Here is a 24,409-nt window from a genome sequence, read left to right on the forward strand (position 1 = left end):
CCCCTGAAGACTGACCAGTGAATGGTTTACATACAATTAGCCAGCCTCCAAAGAAATACTTGATGGCCATACGAAGGATCAGGTTTTGTGGCAACAATTGCCAAATTTGTCCCAGTCCAAGGCAAGGACACATTGCTATATAAACATATAAGGGAAATATTGATGTTTCAGTTACTTTTTAGCTTTGATGTGTGATTGTTTCAGTGGCCGTCTCAGCAAACCACACCTCCAAGTAATTCTAGTTTTGTTTCCCCTTTCTGTTGCAAGGTTTCCAAATTTCCATCTAACGGCATTACAGCATCCACAACTTTTTAAAAGAACTGCAGATTTCCTTAAGTTCACCGCAACCTCTTTTTGAGATAGTAAGCATTTAACATATCTAAAGAGCACTGCAATCGTGTAGCTGTAAAATCTGACAGCAAGGTATTGCAGCATATTGTAACACCCAAAGTTTGGTTGTGGCGTTGCACTTGCACAAGCAATTTCACTGACCATATCTGCAGTGTAGTGATTAAATAAAAGGGGCACTAACAAGCATCCCTGTTTTAAACTTCTATTATTTGGACATTTGATAACCTATTATTAGGGCTTTTGTTAGTAAGTCGATTGTTATGGTTTGACTTGTACCCAGGGATCCCCATACAGAGACTGGATGGCCATCACTAACTGCAGAGGAGCATTCCTTTCAAAAAGATTTTCCCATGGAATTGAATGACCTACTGCATTGAAAGCCAACCTATTGTCTGCAAAAGCAAGTGAACAAACTGCAGGATTTCATGTGAGCAGAATTACAAATAAGCTTTGCTGAGATGAGTTTTTAGTCTAAATCCAGTCTGCTGGGTTAAGGTTAAATTAGCACTATTGGCCAACGCCGCTACTGATTCGACAGGTAATTGGGCGTAATACTTGGAATCAATGTATAACAATGTTATCTTTCTACAATGACATGCGGTAGTGAAATACCCTTATAAATTAGCTGATGTATTGATCCCTGACATGAATGGGAGATAATGTGCAATTCAAATGCTATTGTGAACAAAGGACTCAAGCATTTAGTCCAATAACACGATTTAGTCTAAATAACAATATCTAGAATACCATTTGGGCCCGGGGCCCCAACCTACCCCGAGGCTTTAATTACTTGACCAATGCTACCATGTGAAACATTGGCTTTGGTAATTATGCAGGTATTGGGCCTCCCAACTGGCATTTCCATCCACATACACTGACTGATTAAGGGGACTCCCATATGTCTCCTGAAATGCTATTGTGACAGGGTCCCTATAGTCAACATTTAGGTTGTTATTAAAAATTCAGAACTTCCTTGAGCAACTTGACTTACAAACTTGCCTGTATGTGCAGCCATTGCTGTTCTTGATGGGCAGCTTATGCACCAATGATATTGGCCTACAGTTTTTCTTGAGTGTTTCTACTTTCTAGGATAATAGGGGCACAAGTGCAGGTTGGTTAAAAATCTTAGATCTCTATTGACAGATCTCCTGAGTGAGGATTTTAAGTTAATGTTGCGCCATCTCTTATTTGACATCCTGGTATTAAAAGAAGCGCTCTGATGAGTAGTATCATCAAAAGACTTGTCCAGGAGGAACATTTGAAATAGGAAAGATTGTAAAAATACAAGCCTGAAATGTCTGAAAATACCACTTTACCAGGAGGCTGTGTTGATATTATCCCTACCGTACACATTTATGATATGCCATTTGTATCGGATTACCCAATGCTTTTTCCTTACTGTATTTTGGTACAGACAAATATATACTCCCTTACTCCAAGGTGAAAACAATTGGAAAATGAATAGGACATCAAGGGACAAACCTCCCATTCAAAGATGTAATAAATGAAAAAAAAAAAAATGAACACTCGAAAATAGCTACTTTGCTCTGGAATTGAAGACTGAGGGAGTTGGTGTGAGAGACTGACTCCCTGTCCTTGTAATAATTCAGCCCAACAAAGCACTATGCACTTTATGTTGTTTTGCACACTTTATAAAGATCCAAGGGCACGTTTTATCAAACCTGTTTTAATTTCAAATTTGTTTTATTGGTTTTGAGAGCGAAAATAGGCAGCACAAAACAGTAGGCATGCAGCAGGCATATATGGCGAGCGAGACAGACAGGCATGTCTTCTCTAAAGGTCATCAACTAAGCAGGAAAAATATGCCGATACAGAAATGCAGTGCCGATGGTGTGTTTAAGGTGCCATGCAATAAAGTCAACCGACCAGAACAAGAAGAAAAACCAAACCCCCCTCCCTCTTCCCAACACCCCTTCCCTCCCCCCCCTCCGACCAGTATGCCGTTTGTTTGGAACCTCTGTAGTGACTTGTGCAGAGCTATATGTTTCAGGGCATTTGAGTTTATGGAGGATCATGTGATGGTTCTGTGAGCCATGGGATGCGAAGATATTTCGGGCATGTGATTTCGTGAAATTCTTGGGAGATGAGAGATAGAAGCGGCTGCCAAACCTTCTGAAATGAGTCTGCTGTGTGTGTAAGCGTGGCGTGAATACGTTCCATGCCCAACGTGAACCATAGTTTATGCAGCCATCCAGTGTGAGTGGGCGTGGTGGTTGATCCCCAGAGTGATAGGATATGTTATGACGCTGCTTGCATGGCAATGCCCATATGTTTACCGCGAGGGGACCTCAGAGGAAATGTAAGCGCATTGGGTAGCCCCAGGATAGTGTATGCAGGGCAGCGTGGGATGTCAGTTTCAAAGGTGTAATCAATATCATCTAGAACCACCTTCCAGTATCCCTGAATTACGCGGCAGTCCCACAGGAGATGGGTCAAAGTACCCCTTTCACCGCAGCCCCTCCAACACAGCGCACTTCGAAGTGGATTGCTTTGATTAAGTCTGACCGGGGGTGAGGTGCCAGTATATGGCCAATTTCACCGCCGCCTCTCTGGCATTAGTATTACGAGTGGTGTGTGCAGCCCTGTAGTATATAAACCCCCATTCCCTGGGTGACAATGTCCTGCCGAGTTCCGTTTCCCAGCGTTTCTGTCCCGCCGTCTTCCCCGGGCTAGCCGCGGGCGACAGCAGCTTGTAAAGGTCTGAGATAAGGTGCCGATCCGAGTATTTCGTTACCAGCCACTTCTCGAATGGCGTCATTCGCCGGCCAACCAGAGGAGCGCATCCCGGGCCCGAAAGCCAGTGGCGGAGTTGGAAGTACTGGAACATGTGAGGCTTGGTCACTCCATAGCCTTGTACGATATCGGTGAGGGGGAGAAAGCCCTCCAGGTCAAAGAAATGGCCGGCAGAACGGCAATCCATTCCCCGCCATTGTGGAAAGCACGGGGGTCAGCACCCGGCGGGAATTCCGGATTATCTAGGATCGGGGTGAGTGGGGAGGGGAAAGTAGTCAGGCCTCTCCTGACCGCCACTCTGTCCCAAGTCCTCATAATGGCGCGCGTGATGGGGGATCGGAGAAGATATCGAGGTCTATGTTGGCGAGCAAGGAATGGGATCTTCCATAGTGACGTCCGGGCCATTGCCCTATCCTGAAATAGCCATCTCTTCTCGGACTCTGGCCTGTACCACTCTACCAAGTAGCGGAGTTGTGAGGCTTGAAAATATTGCAAGAGGTTGGGGATTCCGAGACCTCCTTCATCCACACCCCTGTGCGCCACTTGTTTATGCAGCCGCGTGTGTTTCTTTTCTCAAATAAACTGATGGAAAGCGGTTTGCAAGTCGGCAAGTGCGCCAGGCGGTGGCAGGGCCGGAAGGGTTTGGAAGACATACAAAATCTTAGGTAGGGCGGACATCTTCACTGCCGCTACGCGGCCTAGCAAGGAGAGGGGTTGTTTCGACCAACGTGCAAGATCAGCTCGAATCTGAGAGGTGAACGTTTTATAGTTAAGAGCCATTGTCGAGTCCGTAGAGGAGGTGAGAGTAATTCCCAGGTATGGGAGCTGTGCGGATGTTTGTAAACCGCAGCCAAAGTCAGGCGCCAGAGTGCGAAGGTGGGCATTGCTACCCAGACGCAGAATCAAGGATTTCCCTCGGTTGATTTTGAAGCCAGACACCGCCCCAAAGCTCTCTAGTTCCTCCAGGAAAGCAGGTATAGAATGGGATGGTCGGTCGAGAGCAGCGATGATGTCGTCGGCATAAAGCCCCACTACGTGAGGTTCATTGCCGAAAGTGATACCGCAGATGCGAGGGTTGTCTCGTATTTTCTGCGCAAGAGGCTCCACGTATAAGGCGAATAGGAGGGGTGAAAGAGGGCACCCCTGACGTGTGCCTCGCTGTATCTCGAAGGGGTCCGATCTAAGGCCTCCCAGTCGGACTCGGGCCTGGGGGTGGTAGTAGCTTGAAAGCGATCACCTATCTGGTAACGCTGTAGGACCTTCTGCAAGTAAGTCCAGTCGACTCGGTCGAACGCTTTCTCCGCGTCGATAGCGAGCAGCGCCGAGTCCGAGTTTTGGAAGTGAGTCTTATCCACGAGATGCAGTAGCCTTTTAGTATTATCGCTGCATTTGCGGTTTGGGACAAAGCCCGATTGATCCGGTTCAAGGATCCCTGGAAGGCAAGGGCCCAGACGGGCCGCTAGTACCCCTGTGAATAGTTTCAGATCTAAATTAAGGAGCGAGATGGGGCGGAACGCAGAGCAATGTGTTGGGCTTTTGCCCGGCTTAGGCAGCACTACTATCTCTGCTGCAAGCATATCCGGGGGTATGGAGCTCGGGCCCTCGAACGAGTTAAATAATCTCGTGAGTATCGGAGCCAGTATCTGGCCAAAGAGTTTATAGAAGCCTGATGAAAAGCCATCAGGTCCCGGTGATTTAAGCGGACGCAGTCGGGAGATAGCGGCCAGAACCTCGTCCAGGCGGATAGGAGCATCTAAGGCCTCCGCGTTCGGTTGGGACAGCGGTGTGACAGCCGCTGGCTGCAAATATGCATCGATGTCAGCAGGCGATCCCTTATCCTCGCTGTATAGGGAAGCGTAAAACGAGCGAAAGGCATCTACAACCTGTGCCTCTTCGGTAAGGACCTCTCCAGAGTCGTCTAGGAGTGTGGTGATTTTCGAGTGTTGAGTCTTGGCCTTTAGGGCACTGGCTAGAAGGCGCCCGGTGCGGTTGCCTCCCACATAATATGTATGGCGGAGTCGGAGGGCGGCAAATTCTGCTCTGTCAGTGTCAAGGCTGGCCAGTTGGGCCCTAGCGGCCTTCAGCTGTCGCCAGATTCTCGGAGCACAGGTGCGGCTGTGAACCCGTTCTAATTCGGCTACCTGTGCCGTGAGGTCCTCCCTCTTTTCTTTGCGGATTTTGGCGTCTGCAGCCGCAATTGCGATCAATTCCCCTCTGACCACAGCTTTCAGGGCTCCCCAAAGGGCTGTCACCGGAGTTGCGGAGTTATCATTAGTGGCGAGGTAGTCCGAGATGCATGTATGGATTTGTTTAGTAACAGCCTGTCTCTGTAATAGGGTCTCGTTAAGCCGCCACGAACCCGGGGTGCGTGACATTCGGGGTATGTTGAGCGTCAGTTCTACCGCATCGTGGTCAGAGAGGGCCGCAGGGACAATGGAAGCATCAGTGATGCGAGTGAGTAAGTCTGAGGAACCTAAGAAGTGATCTAAACACGCGTATGGGTGGTGCACATGTGAGTAGAAAGTGAAGTGCGCTGCGTCGGGGTGTACAGCCCTCCAGAGATCCAGCAGACCCCTCTCCTGCAGCCACGACCCGCCCGCTTCAGATAGTGCTCCCGCCTCCCCATAACGGTGCCCAGATCTGTCTTTGTTCGTGTCTATGACCAAGTTAAGGTCCCCCATAATGAGCAGCTGAGAGTTAGGGGGCTGTAATGCTTCAGAGAGCGCGTTTTTTAAAAAGGGTTCCTGGCCTGTGTTTGGAGCATAGATGGAGCCGATCGTCATTGTTCCATTCCCTATGAGGAAGGTAAAGGCTAGGAGACGTCCTTTAATTCCTCCCACCTTGATCCCCACCCGGCCCCGGAAACGCCGGGACACGAGAATGGCAACCCCTGCTTTTTTAGTTGGAAGGGAAGAAAAAAATTGCTGAGGGAAGGCACGGGAGCGCATCCTGTGCCAGTCTTTAGGCAAGAGGTGGGTCTCCTGCAATAGGCAGACATCTGCCCCTGAATGCTCCAGGTAGGAAATGACAGCCCTCCTTTTTATCGGATTGTTGAGGCCTTTTACATTGAGAGACAACACCTTAAGTGTATCATCCATCATGGAGTAACGCGAGTTTGACAAAGCGTGGCGACACTACCTGTTGTCGCGTACAGCAAGCAATGGTCAGCACATGAGATCTGTTGATGTCCCTCGGCATACTGGTCCCCTCCCACACTCCCACCCCTGTTCCCCACGCGATACTGCTCCCCATCCCGGTCCCTGACCACTCCCCAACACCCCCTCCCCTTCCCACCCTAACCCCAACTTGAGGTCCCCAAACAAAGGTCATAGTCCCAGGCCTATCCAGAGTCAGTTCAGGCCTGTAGGTTTAGAAGGTAAAGGAGACTGTGGCAGTGGCGACCCATGTGGCCCCTCGCCCCTCTCCCCCCCCCACTATGAAAACATGCAGTAAGAATGGTCCCCCGGCTGGAGCAAGTTCAGGATTTCATAGCGGTGTCTTTGACTACTGCTTCGATGGCTGCGGTGTGTTCTTCGACGATCGTCCCCGGGTCCGGGCGGAGGCGGGTTTTAGGCGTGCGGCGTCTCCGTACCTGTTGCCAACCGTCTCTAGAGGATTGCGTCCCGTTAACTTGGGAGGATCCCGGGGAAGGGGACCCCTCTGATGCGTCGTCTGGCAGCTCAAGGCCTAGCAGGGTACAGGTGTCCTGAAGCGAACGGAGCTGATGCAGGGTTCCCTCCCATTTGAAGATCAGACGAAACGGGTGACCCCAGGAGTATGGCACCCCTTTTTCCCTCAGAAATGTGGTGACTGCCCTGAAGTCCTTGCGCTAAGTGTTATAGCTGAGAGGTCCTGGAAAAGTTCAACAGGGCAGTCTCGGAAGCGAAGGGGTTGCGCTCTACGTGCTTCCCGTAGTATTCTTTCTTTCAGGGGAAAGTCCGGGAGGAACGCCAAGATGTCCGGGGGGGGGGCAATCCCACTCGGTGCGCCCGGTCTATGCGGATGGGAAAGTCAGCAGGCGCCTTGAGGATCTCGCAGAAAGGGTCCTGGAGATACATCGTGACGCTATTACCCTCTGCCTTCGATGGTACTCACCGAATCCGTGTGTTGTTCCGCCGAGAGCGGTTTTCGAGGTCCTCCGTGTGAGCTTGGAGGTCCACCTGCTGTTCCCGAAGGCGGAGGACCTCCTGTTGAAGGTGCTCCAGCTCGTCACAGCGTGCGTGGTGGGAATCTTCCACCGCCACCACTCTTTCCCCCAATCCATCTAGGTCCCGGCGCAGTTCCCTCTGTTCACTCACCAGTTCCTGTTTTAAAGTCTGAAAGTCGTCACGTAGCGTGTTGAACAGGCTTTCCAGATACGACTTCGTGATGGGGGCTTCCTCAGTGGCCTTGTTTGGAGTAGCCGCCGATGGTGATGGTGACGTAGGCGTTTGGGACTTCTCGCTTTTTGTGGATGTCTTCATGAGTAGCTCATTAATCGGTCGAACTCCCCTGCGGGTAGCGTTGGACATTGTGCCATGGCCGGACTATCTAGGCGGTGCAGGTCAATTTACACTTCCGTTCGCCGCCAGGGAGGTCTATTAGCTGGCTCTCCTGTCACCCCCTCTGTCCCACTGCAGCAAGTGTTCCCGATGATGCCCTGTTAAGTCGCTAGGTTAGATCATTTGACGGGCGTAGTGTCTCCAGCTCTTGCCGAGGTAGCTGCATTGTAGTGCCCTGCTCTGTTGTTAGGGCCCAGGATCTCCGGTCAAGGTGGAATCAGGTCGCAGACGCGGGTGTTTCGCAGCTCACCTGTGCTCCCAGCAGATTAGGCTTACGTCATCAAATATGGGCATCGAGACCCCGACCTATGGGGGCCGCTGAGGTTTTAACAGTCTCAATTCCACCCTGGCAGTGTGCTTCGAGGCGCAAGCGAAAGTTGACTGCGTCAGAGCGCCACGGGGGCTCGATTCGTGCCCCCCGAGTACCAGGGAGCAGCGCAAGCGAGGGTAAGGTACCGCCGCCGGGGCGGGCCACGGGGCTCCGTGGTACGTTCTTTCGGCGCCTCCTGGGTCTGTTCACCGCCCACCTGGTCCCCTCCAGCAGTTCCCAGTGGGCCCGGAGGGGGGGTCCAGCAATGGACAGGCGACAACTCTCCTCCCGCCGGGGGCATGATCACCAGGCCCCCCGAGCACCCCCCACTCCTCACCTCGGATCGCGTAGTTGCTGCGCAGCAATCTGTCTGCGTTTTCAGGCGGTCTGTAGGCCTCTCGCAAAGGGCCCCACTCGGCCGGGCAGGGGCTCTGGCACTTCAGCCCGGGTCGGTTCTCAGATGCCCCCGGCAGTGATGCGGAGGTGAGCCCTCAGTTCCTAGGCCTCTTCCTCACTCGTGGCCGCGCCCTATAGGCCCAGGCCGGGGCCTCGAGTGGGCGTCCCGATGTGGGGCGCTGTGCAGTTTCGGGAGCCTTCACAAAAGTAGGGGCAGTGCGAATCTAGCCGTGCTCGATTTACCCAAGCTGTGCACAACGCTTTTCTCGTGCTGTCCACCGGCCGGCCTCCGCCGCAGTGTAGGCCCAAGCCGGGGTCTAGAGTACAGTGCTCCCGGGCCGCAGTCCGCCTCGGGTGCGCGAGTGCAGGCTCCTGTTTCTGCGACCCCGCCGCGTTGCTGGAGACAGCGGCGGCCCCGCGCCGGCTCCCAATGTTTCTATGCCTCGGCAGTGTGGGTCAGACTAGTTCGGGGCCGCCGTGGCCCCTCTCCGCCGGCTCCGGAGGGCGTGTAGGCCCAAGCCGGGAGCTAAATTTGGGGCCTGTCCGGTTCGCGGTGCACCTCAGCCGCGAGGCGTAGGCTCCTTCCAGGCGGCCTCTCTGTGCCTCGGGGGGGCCTCCGATGTCGAAGGTCTGTTCCGGTCAGCAGTTGCGGCCCCTCGTGCGGGCCAGTCGGCCTCAGGATGGTGGCAGGTCCGACCGGCACCAGGCCCATTCCTCGGCTCGCTCCGGCTCCTGCCGGTGATGGTGGCGGGTGAGGGTGACTTCACCTCTGCCGGTCCGTACTCCGGGGCTTTATGTCTGCGCCGTATCAAGCAGGATGTAAGAGGGACAAATTGGCTCTTTCAGGGCTAATGTGGGGGGTTACAGGGGATTAGGGCGAGGAGCTCCGTAATTACACCTCCGTCCCGGTCGCCATCTTGCCCACGCCCCTATCAAACCTGTTTTGAGCGGAATCCATCGATGTTCTTAGAAGGAGGATTTTAATTATTTATGATCATTATCTGCTATTTGTATAGCTGTGCTTAACTTCATTAGAACTGCTTTATCAATTTGGAAACGCTATCAATTGTAAAAGGAAATGCAGTTTTAAGCGATTTTACAGTTTTATTTATCTTGTACCGATGTGTTGGAACATGATAGGATGTATTAATTGTATTATTATAGAACTTGTGCACGGGGAGCAAGAGCCATGGAGGAGGATATGCTTTTTTAAGTTAGGCAAAGTGTACATTGTTTTAACGTTTTAAACCTTGAGCCTATATATGTTTTCTGTGTCTAATTTTTGCGTACGTTTTCTTATGAATTCTTAATTATTTTATGTATGTACACCAAACTTTTATGATTCAAATGAATCAAAAAAAGTTATTTGACTGACTGAGGGAACCATAAGATGCATGTATACATGCCTCTGCACCATCCTCATTATAGGTACTAAACAAGCTTTAGATTAAAATCCCCAGTCACATGACTTATTACAACCGTCAGACTGGTGTGCTAAAATCTCATAATAAAGAAGTCAGCAGTATAGCCCTTATAATTTTTCATACTATACCAATCAGACCTATGGCCTCTGACATCAGTTGAACCAATCAAGCCTCTAGCATTTTCTGTTGTTTTGTCGCCACAACCAAACCAGGTCTATGATACTGAGCATAAGCTTTCAGCAGAATGACCATCAGGCATACAGTCTTAAAATTATAAATATATAAAAAATTACAGTTGAAAACACACACTACAGTCCCCCCCCAAACAAAAGGGGCTAAATACGGATTCTTCTACTTTAGGATCCAATTGAATCACCTACCCTCAGGATTTGTCAGGGAGGTGGGTAACCAATGCCCAAACCCTTGCCTGCTAAGATAATCTGGGAGATTCCTTGTAACAAAATACTTGCTTTAGAGGTATATTCAGACGCTCCAGGAAATTGTGGCATAGATCAGTACATTTTGTGGCACAAACATGAAAAATTTGCAGCATTCAATTGCACTTTTTCAAGCCTTATTCTGGCATGTCGTTTTACTCTCAATAATTTCAAATTAATAGAAATCATTCTATCAGAGTGCTGCACATTGAAATGGGCATGCTTAAAGTATCTGAGTGTTTGCTTACTAAACATTTTTTGGAGTAATGCTCATGAGCATAGGTCAAGCCAACTGCAACAGGATAGGTTGGCCAGATTGTCGGTCTTTTGGGCTATCCGTCCTGTGTCCATGGCCAGCTACTCTGGGACACCTTATATCCCCATATTTGCCAGTCATGGAGTCGGTATGCAGAATGCCTCAAGCAAAGTGCCATTCTGTTTTCTTTCAGCCTCAAATGATGTAACTGTCATTAGCTTTGAAAAGGTGCTTCTCTGCATCCACCAATTGTTTACTGGGTGGCTGGATGAAGGAGTTGAAGTACTACTTCAGTTGCTCTAACTGTGCCTACCCATTGCTCTGCATCTAGACCGCGCATTGCCTTAACCTCGCATATGCCTGGTTTGGCTTGCGGCGAAAAGGCACGCGTGGCTAAGCCCGTGTTGTTAAGACTGTTTCCCAAGTAGCACAGGTTGTAGTGTAGTGCCTATATTCCCAATAGGCTCTGCGCATTGAAATAATGCACACTATAGATTTGACATAGGACTGAGGTCAGTATTAACCCAGGGCAAAGCACTACGCTACGCTCGAGTAGTTTGCGCAACTTCGCACTACGTGAACTGCACGTAGCACAGTGCAAACATGCGTAGCGTAGTGCAGCGGTCATTTTTTGCTTGCTCGCAGTCCTCAATGTCAAGTTGGCGACTGTGAGCAAGCAAAATGACATCCTCGCGAGACTTTTTCTTTGTTAGCGATCAGCAACATCAAGTTGCCGATTGCGAGCATGGAAAATAAAACTCCTGGCGAGGGGAGGTCAGGTTTCTCATTGCGAGTGGTCGCGCATGCTCGCGACCGCTCGCGATGAGAAACTACCAGTCCACGTTGAGAAAGCTGCAAATCGAGTAAAAAATCTACTTGAGCGGCAGAAAAGAACAACCCGCACTGTGCAAGATGCTGTTTTCAATGATTGCACAGTGCCCGATGCTTGTCCACACTGTGCAATCATTGAAAACGACATCTTGCACAGTGCGAACATGCTACTACGCAGTTCACGTAGTGCTACGCACAGCTCGCGTAGTGCACTTCGCGTAGCTACGCGTAGCGCTACTTCGCGAACTACGCCCACCCCTAGGTATGTCCCTATCAAGTATATTAAACTAAATTGTGTGTGTGCCAGCTAACTCAGAGGTCACTTGAAACATTCTTGAATAAACAAGAAGGGATTAGTCTCTGACAACTGCATAAACATGACAACTTTGTTTCCCCTAGAATCGGAACACTATCTTCAGAGTCGTGGAAACAATAGATAACTATTTTACTCAATCAATCGTGGTGCATGCTTCGTTTCTACAGAGTTGCACAGAAATAGAGAGACGGGCGTTTCAATAAAAGGGGTTTATTGAACAGTCTTCTTTCTCATGCAGGAGAGGTGAACTGCTACAATTGTTAGACAGAATGCGAAGTATAATGCACACAGCGTAAATAGTAATATAAAATAATACTGTAATAGCATTGTCTGTTGCTATGACATATATAAAAATACATACATAAATAACACAGGCTAAAATACTCAACTGGTGCTTCTAAAATACGCCTACCCCAGTGTACCTAACCTAGGTCTAGTACGAGGGAAGAAGTAGGTGCTGTCTTAGCTATTGTTTAGTTCTGCCAACAATTGCCAAAGATTTCTCAAGGTTCTAATCAGTTCCATACCTTAGAATGAGAGAGGTTGGTATCTCTTTCCCTGGACTCGATCTCCCAACACCCCGCAAAGGGAGTCAGAAACACTGAAGCTGGATTCTCGGCAGGAGGATGACAGCTTCTAGTCAGTTCGTCAGCCGGGGAGTTGGCTTCCTTCGACACTTGCTGTAGCGAGCTGTGTCGTGCAAGTAGGTAGTCGAACTGCACCGAACCACACTGTGCTTTGCCATAGCAAGTGAAGGTATATTTATACCTTGAAGGTGCTTAGGAATACCAGTATTGACGTAAGAGTCAGGCATATGAACGTCATGAATGAACCCCTAATGAATAGATATTCATGCATAATAAATGAGTTCTTGGAGAAATGAATATCCAGGCAAGGGGAAGTCCCTTCAGCTTAAGAGTCTGGTTTTCCAAGAAATCGTTGTAACGTAGATGAACGGATGGAAGTAGCCATGCCTGTATTTGGGTAGCATGGGCTATACCTAAAAAGGACTGGATTTCTATGCCTATATAAGGGCAATGCGAATTATACCTATATAAGGGCATGAATCGGGAAAATGCAAACGGAATCTAAATCGATACACAACAAAGCTAATTTAATGCTCTGTTTTCTTGATGATGGTCCCAAGAAAGTAATGCCTCAGGGCAGTGTTTAATTTGTAAAAATAAAAAATAAAATAAGCACCAGGGCTCTTTTCAGGAGGTCACCGCAGCTTGCACCACCCATGCCCCTGGTATGCTGCCAATGAAAGTATCAACACAACTACCTGACCATCACACTGGTGCTAAATGCTGCTATCTGGTATCCACGTACTGTAAAAATAAATAACGTTCTCCTATAACTTAGCTTATTGCTCTTTTAGTTTACCAACATCGGAGGGATGAACGCCGGATTGATTCAGTCGGTATTCAAACCTATAACTTGCTGGTTATACTAAAACGAGGACCAATCTCTTGGCTTCTCCAAATAGCTAATCTTTCTCTTTCTTTCTCTTAAGAGAGGAACAACATAGAACTCCTTTGTATATTATACTAAAGCGCATACATCCTTGATTGGTGTTTCTTTGACTTCAAAGTGTGAGGGTTTATGTGACAATCATGTTGGTTAAGGAGGGTGAGTTTAAGGAAAGCTGTAAAAGTTTTTTTTTATAGCACACAACAAAATGTAAATGTTTGTAAATGAACTGTGCAGATAATTCACAATATATTAGTAGTAAAAAAGCACAAATGAAGCAAATTTTTGGGTAATACTAAAGTGTGTTGGAAACAAATATTTTAATACGATCAATACATAAGTGATGACATTTGGTTTGTGCTGTGTATAGTTTTATCAGTAAACTATGTCTGTGCAAATGTAATATTCGTTTCAATTGAAAATGTGTTGTCTGGTGTCATAGTGCACTACCACATCTAATACTCCACATTATCCCACTCCACTCTACTCTGCACCACTCCAAACCACTGCAGTCTAGTCTACACCACTTCACATTACGCCACTTAACTCTATGCCTCTCTACTCTACACCCCTCTACTCTATGCTAATGCACTCTAGCGCCACACTAGTCTCCTATGCATTACTGCACTCTTCGCCAGGGTACTCTTTACCACTGCAGTCTGCGCCACTCCACTCTATGCCACTATACTCTGCAACACTGCACTCTATGCTAATGCGCTCTACTCTGTACCACTCCACATCAGTGCACTCAATGCCAATCCACTCTATGCCCCTCCAATCTACTCTGCACTTTTCCATATTGCATAAAACTGAAAACTATTCTCTTAGGGGCTCTGACAAAGAATATCAGAATGAGGCTTATGCTTCGTTAACTGGATGTGGAGTTAACGGCCAGAGCTACGAACTTTGAAGCTGGGGAACCAGGTTCGAGTCTATGCGTCTGCTTAACATGCTTTGATTGTAGGCAACTCACTTAATCTCAGGACCAAAAAATAATGTTGTCGTGTATTCCTATGGGTTCTGAATCGATCCCCCTATTCCTGACCCTATTCTGGTTAAACTAACTATCAAGTTAACTAACAGTCAGCCCATGAGGCAAGAACAGCCCCCATGATGCAGATACCGTTATCTGACGCAGTCACACTACGGCACAGGAACGTGTTATCTGATTAGGTCATAACGCTTGAGATCTAATTAGACAAGCGACATTCCTCCAGCCCCTGATAAGGCATACGACGTTCTCATAACAAATCAAACCTATGACAACCTGGAAAATCCGTGCGGCCATTGTTTTGATTTCACAGAGAACTTCAGTAAAAGAATGTGCTAACGAGCAAGTCGTATGACATCTTTATTGACGTATCTATGTCCATCTTTACGTCAATCTCGGCACCTTTAAGGTATAAATATTGCCGATCTTGCCCTATGCAAACACACGCGTGGTGACAAGACGGAGCAGCCATACTTGCCGAAGCCGAGAGCATAAGCAGACCCCGCTGGCAGCAGCCCCGCCTTCCTGACGCGCTGAGAGACGCGCTGCTATCTCAAGCCGAGAGACCCAGCACCGGCGCTTCTGGGCAGCCCTCGCAGGCAGCCTGGAATATCGAGAGCAGAGAAAGAGATACCATTCCTCATTCATCCTAACTTCCAGGTACAGAACTGAATAACCCCTCACAGAGAATTCTTTAGTTATTCACTTGGCAAAAAACAAACTTAACTTAAACTGTAACTTTCTATTCCCGCCCACGCATTAGACTTAGGTCAGGTACACGGGGTAGGCGTATTTAGAAACACCAGTTGAGTACGTTTAGTCAAATGTATATGTGTATGTAAATATATTTTAATCATTTCAAACATCATATGGCTCAGAAACCATATCAATGTTTTTACAGTATTATTTTATACTATTGCTTTTAATGTATGCACTTTACTTAACTATAAGTATTGCAATAATATCGATCCATTTCTCATGTATGAGAAAAGAGACTGATCAATAAATAACACCTTTTTATTGAACACGCCCGTCTCTTCCTTTTCTCTACATTCTGATGAGACTAAGAATGCACGTACTGACTGAGTAAAATAATTGCCTTGTGCTCACACGACTCTCGAGATTGACTCTTGATTAGGGGAGAGCAAAGTTGTCATGTTCTATGGTTGTCAGAAACTAAATCCCTTCTTGTCTAATCAGGGAAGTTAATTCCTCCTTGAACATTCGAGAAAGTTTCTAGCGAACTCTGAGCTACGCTGGCAAACCCAAAAATTAAGTCTAGTATCGACAGTAGTAGACCTAGTTAACGTCTGGTCTAGGCCTTTACTGCTGTAGGTATTATTCCAATGCGCAGAGCCTATTGGGAAAATAGGAGCTACACTACATGGCGCCCAACGCGTTTGGAAAGGGCGATAAAACTAACGTAAGACATTTAGAGTAACTCAGTCGTGCTTTCTCACTCAGACCCCTTTTTCCATTATACTCCAAAGACGTCTGGAGTGGGTGAAAGGTAATATCCTCCAAAACCTCGCAGGAGGGAACTCCTATGTATGGTTCTTGGTATAGTCAACGTTGAAGGATAAAAACATTCCCAAAATATTGTGCATCTAATCTCTGTTTCCATAAAGAAACCTGATCTGCAAACAAACATAATACCATCCTGTCTGTAAAATGGCAGAGAGTGATGATGAAAGAGAGGCAGTTAGATTAGCAACTGAACTCGCAGATGCTGATGCTACCATGCAAGCAGCAGACCCGAATATAACACTCATTCCGGTCATTAAAAGGAGATCTATAACCTTAAAACTTATAGAAAATGGACTGACACCTAGAGGTGGCACAGTCATATTCGTAATCGAGGCACACGAATATCGGCAGACAGAGGTATACTATTCATGGATACATTTTCCAGCAGCAAATGCTGTAACAAAGTACTTCCACTATTACAAAGTAGAGGAACCTCCTGAAACGTACACTCCTTTCGAGGAGGTGGAAGTACCACTCAAATTCCAAGAGCATTTGCTCTTATTTGATGGCGCCCTAAAACATAACAATCACATTACAAGGCTCGGTCCTTTAGGAAGACCAGGAGCAACGTGGCCGGTCTTAGCCGGATACACACCACATCCAGACATCGAAAGAATGCCTGCAGCAGAGCTGTTAATACAGCTAAAACAACTACTAAAAATTCATAGACAATTAGTTCAGTATGTAATGCGGACTTCAACAATACAGCCAGCGATTAAACTTCCACAGCTGACCCCTCACCAGGGGAACACAAATAAAATTACACCACAGAACATCCAATCCTGCCTAGGTAAAGTTCCAGCTAAACGGGAACAGATACCATTCTGGTTGGCACAGAAAATTACCCAAATAGAGGCGGTGTTTCCTGACACCACCCCATTAGAAAAACACAGGATTCTGACTATATGTCTCCCAATGGGAATCGCACCACACATTGAGGACTGTGACACTTGGGGTACAGTCTTTGCTTCCATCTACACAAAAACGCACGGTGTTCCATCCCTTTCGGTAATACCAGATGTGCTAAAACAAATTCAAGATGAATACGGTCCAGAACCTGCTTTAACTCTTGGTATGAAATTACTAAAAGACTTCAAGCAGGTCTCGGCTATATTATTAGCCAACATAAAAGGTGAGGCAGCAAACGTGGCGATCCGCCAGAGGTTAAAAGAGACAGATATAGCAGACCAACCAGCTGAAATTGCCAGAATCATAGAAAAATCCTATGAAGAACTAGGCAGAGATAGTCTAGGTGGAATACCAGTAAAACCGCAACTGACTACAAGTCCAGAAAAAATATTTTTTAATAATAATTCACCAAAAAAGAACTGGGATGGAAACAAACAATCCAATCCTAAAGAAAAGAAATTCCAGTCCCGAGGGAGGTCTCCCAGGCGAAGAGAGAAATCTCCAAACCTAAGACAAAGGTCACCGCAGAGTGACCCCTCTGGAAATAGATATAACCTTAGAAATAGGGATAATATTAAAAAACCTGATAGATATCAAGACATTGATACACGTCCCTCTCAATCTTTTCAGACTTCCTCGCAGAAATCGGAAAGAAGAGGACGATCAGAAGAGCACGCCAAGTCCAAAGACAAGGAACCTGCTCAGCTAAAAAAGAAATTACAATTTCCAAAAAAGAAGGTAGCCAGTATCAAGGTAGTTAAAAATGCCGAGAATACTGAGGACACAACTGAAAAACGGAGAGTGGGCTCAGACAATGCTAGACAGCGCAGCAGAGGTGAGCATAGCTCGCAAAGTCCTTATGAATCATCTGGAGACAGTGGACACGAATGAATACCTTCAAGTGGAAACTGCAGACACCAGAGTTAGCAAGCCCCACAAGATATACGAGATAACATTACGTATAGAGGGAGATAAGACTAGGAAAATAAGGGGACTATTTTGGGATAACCTCTCAAAGGGTTATGACATCCTTCTAGCTGAAAAAGACTGGCCACCAGAGTTTGTCAGGGAGTGCCCTCATGGCGAAGAAGTAATTATGCCTGCCTTCTCGAATCAAATCCCGATTCATAAAAAATACACACTTGCTAGAAAGTGGGCAGTGGCCTTAGCACCTGCTTTATATAAAAATCATGTAGGATGGGATGAGGACTCCCCTCCTCACAAAATCCAGTTAAAATCACAACCTACTGCACAAAGGCAGTACCCAATTAAGCAAGAAGCTAAAAAACAAGTAAATGAAATACTAGATCAGCTAGAATACCAGGGGGTGATTGAAACTTGCACCTCACAAATGAACAATCCTTTGTTTCCGGTCTCCAAACCAGACAATTCATATCGTCTAGTTTTGGATTACCGACACCTTAACACATGTTGCAAAACCTTTGCAGTGCAAAACTCACACAGTGCTGCACTAATGAATAACATAGTGCGCAAAAAATACAAAACAACCTTGGACATCTCCAATGGATTCTTTTGTCAAAACATAGCACCGGAGAGCAGATATTTAACTGCATTCTCAGTAAATGGCACTCAAAAACAATTCTGTCGGTTAGCCCAGGGGTACAAGAACAGCCCGGGGGTATTCTCAGCGAGAGTAACAGAATTACTACAACTATATGATGATGAAGCATTATCCTATGTCGATGACATTTACTTAACAGATGATGACTTGGAGACTCACTTGAAAAGGGTGAACACCATAATACTTGGGTTCGCTGCAGAGGGTTACAAATTCAACTTTAAAAAGTCCAGAATTGCCCATCTGACGGTCCTATTCTTAGGATATGAGTTATCAAGTGAAGGCAAAAGCCTGGCTGACAATTTCCTAGAGAAATGTGCCGTAATCCAAGCTCCTAAAACACTAAAAAACCTACAGTCAATTCTAGGTTTCCTAAATTTCGGAAGAACATACATTGCAAATTACGCAGAAAGGGTCAAACCCCTTTATGATCTAATTAAACCAGACTTTAAAAGATCCAGTTGGACTCAAACACACACAGAAATTTTGAGATCCTTACAAACAGACATGCTAATTAAAACAAAATTAGAAACACGTGATAACACACGCAATCTTGTGATTCGAGTCATCCCAGGGAGATGTGGATTCACATACCTGACTTCTAATGAAGGAGAAAAGGTACCAATTGCATTCAAATCACACTTGTACACAGAAGCTGAACAGAAATTCAGTAATACAGAAAAAATCATTCGGGCAGTTCAAACCGCAATAGCTAGAGAAAAAGACATAGCTGACGGTAGACACATCACAGTCAGAACAGCAGAATCAGCCTTTGAGGCACTAACAACACCTTGTAATTTACCAACAACAACATTGAATCCGGAATGGATACAATGGGTGAATTCAATCACAACGGACAAAGTATACTACTACTTTGATCCAGAACTAGAAGAATTAAAAAATCTAAAATATGAAAAGACGTATCCTCTGCCAATCGACATTCTGCCTCTACGACATTACGCCTGTGTAATCTATACAGACGGACATGCTCAACCCTCCGTTTGGGGAGAACAAGCATACAACCCCACATGTGAGATTACAAAAGAAGTGTGGCGCGGAGGTATATTAAAACCTCTATTAACAAAATCACACTCAGTAGAAACTAATTCAGAACAACAAACTGAAATAATCGCATTGAAAATGGCGCTAGATAATGCGGATCGCGAATTCCCGACACTTATAGTGTCAGATTCATATTACTGCGTCAAATCATATAACAGCGATTTGCAGACATGGATTCAGAACGGTTACAAAGATGACACAGATGCACCAATAAAGCAGAGACTGCTCTGGGAACAAATAGCTCTTTTACAAAAAGAACTACCAAAGACTCACGTGACTCACTCACTGAGTCATCAACGTGATGGCGTTCACGTTGTAGGGAATTCATTGGCTGAAACAGCCGCAGCGGCAGCCACTAAATCGGCTCCCGTAGTTCGAAAAAAGCGTACATTAAAATACATTGACGGTGAAACATTGCTGGCGGTGAAAACGTCATCAAAAGGCGACTGCTCAGCGTTACCGATCAACTATCCACTCAATTATACATACATAATCGATGCAAACTCCGTCCCTTTTGCTCGAATCCCTGGAGTGGGGGATAGAGTGATTCCAAACATGGACAGGAGACACTTGTTAATCGCAGACGCACATATGGGTGAGGGTCTTGGACACCTCAAACTGAAAGATTCTCTGGAAGATTTACAATCACGGTACTGGTGGCCAGGCATGAGCCTACATCATACCATGTTTGTAAAAAACTGCCCAAACTGCAACAGAAATCGCAGTGGGGAGAGAAAAAATATAATACGGTGGAATCTGACTGCAGATAATATCACCAGTAAAAAGAATGGCTTGCGATTAACATATACAGGCTAGTTTCCACTTATAATGTAGATCCTCAGCACTCGGCTGACGTCCGGACTGTTATACAAAGATTTGCGAGTCTAAATGGCATATACGCTAAGAGCATGCTACGTTCGACCATTGTTTTCACTCAGGCACACCAGCCTGGGGGGAAACATGGCCAAATGAGCACAGCCCAGCGGGAATCTTCTCACTTCCTTCCTGAGGGTACGGGATGGTGTAAAGAAAAAACCAAGGCAGAAAGCAATCTATAATAGAAAGGATATTAGGTTCGGGAGCTGGGTGGGTCAAACATCTAATAAGTGTCCAACGTAGTCTAAATAACTTGCCAAGAAATTCTCTGAAGGGATTCAGTCCGTACGAATTATTATTTGGAACTAGGATGTTGATCTCTGACCTTGATAGTCAGACTTCAGTGGTTAAAGAAAAAAGCTTTGATGTCAAAGACCGTTTGGCTATTTTGCAGGACTTAAACAAAACAAGAAAAGACCTGAGCAACATACAGTTGAAACAACAGCCAACGACCACTGAAGAATCACCACCTGTCCCAGCAAGACCTGTCTGGATTCCAAAAGTCGGGGATCTAGTCAGGGAAAAGATCGCGGTAAAGAAGGAATTTGGGCCTTCTTACAGAAAAGCAGTTCCTGTCTTGTCTGTCAACGGGACAAGATCAGTTGTACTACCGCCACTTGCTGGAAAAAAGGAGAACCGAGTTGTATCCATCGACCTGGTAAAACCACAACATGTGGCCGATAACAAACAGTAGGCCAAGTGGACTCCCAATAAGTAGCAGAACACCAAAGTTTGCTACCAGCACAGAGGTCCTAACAAAAAGGCTCATCACATTCGAAACGCCTAAAAAACAACAAGAAGGACTATGCAACAATGCAATAGAACTCAGACCTCTGAAAACCCAAATAAAGACATTTAGCAGAGACACACCAATCTATACTGAAGTACCAAGTGAAAATGCAAAAAACAAAAATCCTGAACCAATTGGAACAATTGACAGAACTGCATCCGGTTACTTCATCAACTTCGATGATTCCTCTGACGGCTTCAGTGAATCAAAGACACAGCCATCATCAAAATCCTTTAAAGACAAAGCGAAGGAACTTTTGAAACATCTGAAAGAAACATATCTGGTTTCTCCATGGATTGAATTTTGGGTGGGTTTTGGTGCATTTATCCTCATACTTTGGCTCATCATGGTATTTACTTTGGGACGCTTCATTGAGGGAAAATATGCTAAAATGGACACAGCAAGTCAGAACATCAACTTGGTCCTCAAACCACACACATCTTCACACGTCGAGAAAAGAGAACTTTCTTCAGCCAACTTCACAGCCAATCCTATACCTGGTGGGGTAGCCTGGGACAACACTGACTATGAAATTTATGGTCCGGTCGAGATCCTGAAATATCCACACCAAATCAAGATCTCCTTGAGTGACTTTGCAAAACCAAACTCATTTGCTGATGATTGGGACTTCGAAAGTATTAACAACATGATGTCTGACTTAGTAATGTCTGCTAAATTTACAAAACATGATTATTTGCAAGGTTCTACAAATTATGATAGTATGTATTGCTATAACCATTATGGTAACCATTTTTTACATAAATCTGCACAACCTAGAAATGTTTTAAGTTATAATCAATGGGAACATTGTGCAACACCTCCAAAAGGGAGCTCAAGAACTGTTTACGACAAATATTCATATTTTTCAGGTTTTAACACAAGTAATGCTGAAACATTTTATTATAAATTGTCAAACAAGACAGGGATGAAAACCATGATAACCAACACAAAATTGATATATTCAGATTCATTCTTTGAAAAAATGAATACATTTGGATTTGATTATTGGGACAAAAATGTTGATTTGAAAAGTGTTTGGGGTACAAAAGAATGGCAAGTACATGGTATAGAAGCTTTGTTTAGAGCCTGCATGATCCCAGAACAAATGATATTTTTAAATGACACTGTTCAACAAACCACCTGTCTTGACTTAGCCAAAATCAAAGATCTAATTAAACCGTCTATTCCAAAGCCAACAATGTTTAGCAATAGCTCTGATACAGATGAAGAGATATACGTAAACCATATACTAAACCAAAACAGAACACATCCTGATTGGAAACAATGGTTGATCTGGCCCACAGATACAAATAACTGTCAAGATAGATTCCTGAATAAAACACAGGGTTTCAAAATGACCAGGCCAGACCCTAGATATCCCCAAAGACATCACCCAGGGATAATAACAACCTACAGTGTGGGCAAATTATGCCTTCAATGGCTACAAACTTCCACACTGCCTGAAATTAAGCAACACCTAACTTTACTTACTGATGGTGCTGACTTGCGTGATTTCATAATGGGACCACGCAAACAGCGTCAAAAGCGTTTCATAGCAGCCTCTGTATATGCAGCATACAATGAGGCCTGGAAGGTTACTCAAATTGAAACAGCAGAAAGAATACGGGAAATTGACCGTATCAATTTGGAAAAATCACTATCTGTAGTGGACAATGGGTTAATGACTCTGTCCTCCAGAATTTTTTCATTGGACAGCATTGTGTCTTCAGCAATCGATATATTATCGCAAGACTTACTGTTATTACAACATGGTCAGTCACAATTGCGTTCTATTGTACAGCTTGGCTGGACGTTACAAAATCTGCGTTCAGGCCACGTGCCTTGGCGTTTAATCAACACAACGTCACTATTCCAAATCTTTAACCTTACTGATAGACAAATCGGTATGGCGCAAAAGGGTGCTGATTATACAATCTTGAGCATTGAAAAACTAGAAAGATTACCAATGACAATGTCAGAACGACCTGTCAGTGAATGGATAATCCACGGAATCATAAATATTCCAATCTCAACCTTCAGGTTTCAATACTGCCAAAAATATATACAGGCTGGCATGTACGAGAAATTGGGAAAGGGGTACCTTAAAACAACTTGGAACCTGCCCTATTCACATGCATGTGTCAGTAATAAAGGACAGAAAGTGTTTCTTAGTGGCAACAATTGTGCTATGTCACTAAGCGGCACGCTTCTGTGTAACGGTATTAGTTTGCACGGAGCCTGTGAAGGGATTCATACAACCTTTCATGTCACCAGCAAGGCGCACCTGCAACTGAAATAGAACCATTCTTTCAAAGACTCTATAATGGGAGTTACATTCTTATTGTAGACCGCAGATGTTGTAGTCTTATGCCCGGGACTCCTTATCTAGTCACTACGACGGCGAAGGTCAAGTGCTGTGGACGTTCTTTGTTCCCCAGCTCCTTTCCAGACAGGGCGGCAAGGGCATGGCCCAGTTTGAAAATTACTTCTATTCGAATAGATACTTTAAGCAGAATGAAAACAGTGCTTCTTCAGACGCCTACAAGGCTCACGTCATCAAAAGAAACGTATGATCTACAAGTCGCAAGGACGACTGCAGAGATACATACATTATTATCAACTAATTCCCCCGTACATTTCGCGGAAATCCTGAGCGAAATCTTAAATATTTCTGATACCAATGGGATCTCAGGGGTATTTAAGACAGTATTTTCGATGGCATTAACACCATTCAAAGCCATACTGGGTATTTTTCCAGATTTCGTCCATTCGATTTTTGGCGGACTTCCCCTGATCCTGGGACTAATTGCAGGAATCCTATTCTTAGTCCTTATTTTTCGTTATGGCAACCCATGTCACAGATCAAACTCTCGCGACAATGGAAGATACGATCCTAGCCATTGGATACCGGGACCGGATATCAAAAATCCTGGGACTCTCCCGGCTTAGAGACCTAAACATGACCTGGTTTCTATCATTTCGACCAATGTGGCAAAGGTGTGTTTTACCTGTACTAAGGTGTCTGCTATGCGGAGAAGAATGCATGTTAGACACCTGTCTGACGCTACAATCGGATGCGCCAGTGGATGCAGATACACTGTTGGTTCCTACCAAGGTTCACGCTTTGTGCTGCCCCCAAAGGCTGCCAATCCTGATGACGGCATTCCTGGAATCTTCACCACTGCGATTGAAGAGTAGTGAAGTTCAAGATGAAAGCAGCATCGAACAGGTACGACCTTCTGTCAGCAATGCGAATCAGAATGTCAATGCAGATAATCATGCGCACGAATGCATGGTTACCCCTATTTCCGACTTAGTGGAACTTTCCCATGAAGCTGTTGACAGTTTTTTCGAAAGCCTGAATGATATGATGTTCTCTCCAGAACAGAAATAGAGACTTTTGAGCAAGCTCGCACACGGCGTTCCCTGAATTCGGCCTTCAACTTTAAAAATAAAGTCACATGAACAATTCTTCCCACCAGTTCACGGACAACAATTTTTTAGCAGCCCCAAATTATTTTTCACAAATTTTTCGGGACACTTATCTTCTGCTTAAAGTAAGAAACTATTCCTAGAGAACTAAGAT

This window comes from Lissotriton helveticus, chromosome 9 (assembly GCF_964261635.1).
Source record: "Lissotriton helveticus chromosome 9, aLisHel1.1, whole genome shotgun sequence".
NCBI classification, from domain to species: domain Eukaryota; kingdom Metazoa; phylum Chordata; class Amphibia; order Caudata; family Salamandridae; genus Lissotriton; species Lissotriton helveticus.